Raw genomic sequence first — 2,653 nt, 5'->3', positions numbered from 1 at the left:
TCAATGAATTATTTTGAATTATTTTTTTATTTTTTCAGATCATTTTTATATCTTAAAATTAGAAGTAAATTTTTAAAAATAAAAAAATATTATTTTGATATATTTCTGAATAATTTTTTTTTTAAAATAACCATTATCAAACACTTCTAGTTTTCTATTTCCAAAAATTAAAAAAAACAAAAGAAGGTTCTCTTGTATATATTTTATCACAATCAGTAAATATTTTTTAATATATTTATCAGCTTTTTTAGGAAGAAATGATTCAAGAACAAGAAGCAAAAATGACGGATGTATAACAAAGCACATGATCAAGACGGGAAATACGAAGCCACTTACTGGAACTGATGGGGAGATCATAATGAAGGCGCGATTATGGGTTTTAAAATAAAATAAAAAAAGAAAAAAGAAAAAAAGCCAACCGATGAACATAAGTCTACATCAAACAATGAACAATGACAAGATGACACATCGTTTAGTCCTCTCTCTCTCTTGTTTTTTTAAATGCAAAAACGGTTTCATTTTTTGTTAAATAAGGACTTTTTGTGAAACTTTAATTGAGTCCTTCAACTTTTGCATTCATTCAATTGCACCCTTGATTAGCCTAAACCTCTGATTTAGTGTAATTTAGCATTTGCTGAACTTAAATTTGAACCTTGAATTTCAACTCTCTTTACACTTTGGTTTTGGTTTTGGATTTATGCAATCTAACCTCTAATTGACCATTAAACTTTTAATTTCTTTAATTTCACTCCTGGTTTCAACCAATTAAGCCTCTAAAATTCAGTGCTTTTTACAAACTAGTCCTTAGCTGCAAAAATCTTTAATTTGACTCTAATTAAACTCAAAACTTCAATTTTCTTGTGATTTTACCCCTGATTTTAATGAATTAACTTGATAAAAATTAAATTTGATATCTTAAAATTATAATGTTCTTAATTAAACTCACAGCAACCACCCGTTCTGTTGGCATCACTGCTTTATAAACAATTCCATATCCTCCTTCGCCAATGCAGTAGTTGGAATTAAATTCCTCGGTAGCTGCAATGATATTCTCATACAACAACTTCCCATCATGGCCCAATATCGTGAATAAGTTTCGATCTTGTTCAATATTCCCTGGCTCTGCTTTTCTCTTCCTAGCTCTTTGGTGGAGAATGAATAAAGCTCCAATCAAAACAAACACTAAAAGTAAGCTTCCTAAAAGAGAAAGTACAATTAAAATAACAAGTTTATTGCCCTTTCTCTTAACAGTTCTGCTGCTTTTTGGAAGATTGCATGGCTTTAGACCACTCGCGTTGCCACAAACACCCATGTTGTCTCTGTATGCCTCAAATGGAGCATTAAGGAAAGCTTTTATATTGGGAATAGGGCCCTGTAGCTCATTGTATGATATATCCACCGTTGTCAAGCTTAAAAGTTGTTTGAAAGCAGAAAATAATATGCTGAAGTTAAATAAAAAAGGACACGAAGTTCTATTTCTTTAAACAGTAGAGGTTCTTTTTTTTTTTCTCTTGCTTCTCTATATACTTGACCCAAACCTATTAAACCCATGGATTAAGAAAGATGTAGCCCGATATTCTTCAAAGAAAATACAAGCCCACAGACCATCACACAACCGAAGGCCCGTGCTGAATAAACCTGAAGAAAACTATAGCCAGCCCATTGGGGTTGAAATGCAGCCTATTTTTCAATGAATTATTTTGAATTATTTTTTTATTTTTTCAGATCATTTTTATATCTTAAAATTAGAAGTAAATTTTTAAAAATAAAAAAATATTATTTTGATATATTTCTGAATAATTTTTTTTTTAAAATAACCATTATCAAACACTTCTAGTTTTCTATTTCCAAAAATTAAAAAAACAAAAGAAGGTTCTCTTGTATATATTTTATCACAATCAGTAAATATTTTTTAATATATTTATCAGCTTTTTCAGGAAGAAATGATTCAAGAACAAGAAGCAAAAATGACGGATGTATAACAAAGCACATGATCAAGACGGGAAATGCGAAGCCACTTACTGGAACTGATGGGGAGATCATAATGAAGGCGCGACTATGGGTTTTAAAATAAAAAAAAAAAAAGAAAAAAGAAAAAAAGCCAACCGATGAACATAAGTCTACATCAAATTACAAAATTTATTGCTCAAATCTATAGTTGAAGAGAAGAAGTTAAACCCCACAAAAAACTGGTCAGTCGACCACACTAACTGCATGTGAGAACAGATCTTCCAAACTTATTGTGTCAAATTCCTTTGGCAGAGAAGGCCACTTAGTTGCAAGCTCCGAAGAAATTCTTCCCATTGTAGGTCGGGATTGCGGATTGGGATGCAAGCATGCAAGTGCTATCTTCATGATATGGACAACACCCTCTGCTGCTCCTTTTTTAGGAAGCGAGATGCGTTGGTCAAGCACATCCTTCAACAATGTCTGTTGAGAAGTCGGTGGCTTCGAAGATGACGAGGAAGATGCTTGTGATGAGATTGTGGAGATGAGATCGCCTGGGTGCCTTCCCATCATCACTTCCATTGTTACCACTCCGAAGCTATAGACATCACATTTTTCAGTCACTTTCATCGTGTAAGCTAGCTCTGCCAAAAAAAAAAATGGTTATGCTGTGTTTTTATCACATAGTTGATAGAAATAAAATTGA

This window comes from Populus euphratica, unplaced genomic scaffold, assembly GCF_000495115.2.
Source record: "Populus euphratica unplaced genomic scaffold, PopEup_1.0 scaffold69.1, whole genome shotgun sequence".
Classification (NCBI taxonomy): domain Eukaryota; kingdom Viridiplantae; phylum Streptophyta; class Magnoliopsida; order Malpighiales; family Salicaceae; genus Populus; species Populus euphratica.
This window is presented reverse-complemented; position numbering follows the sequence as displayed.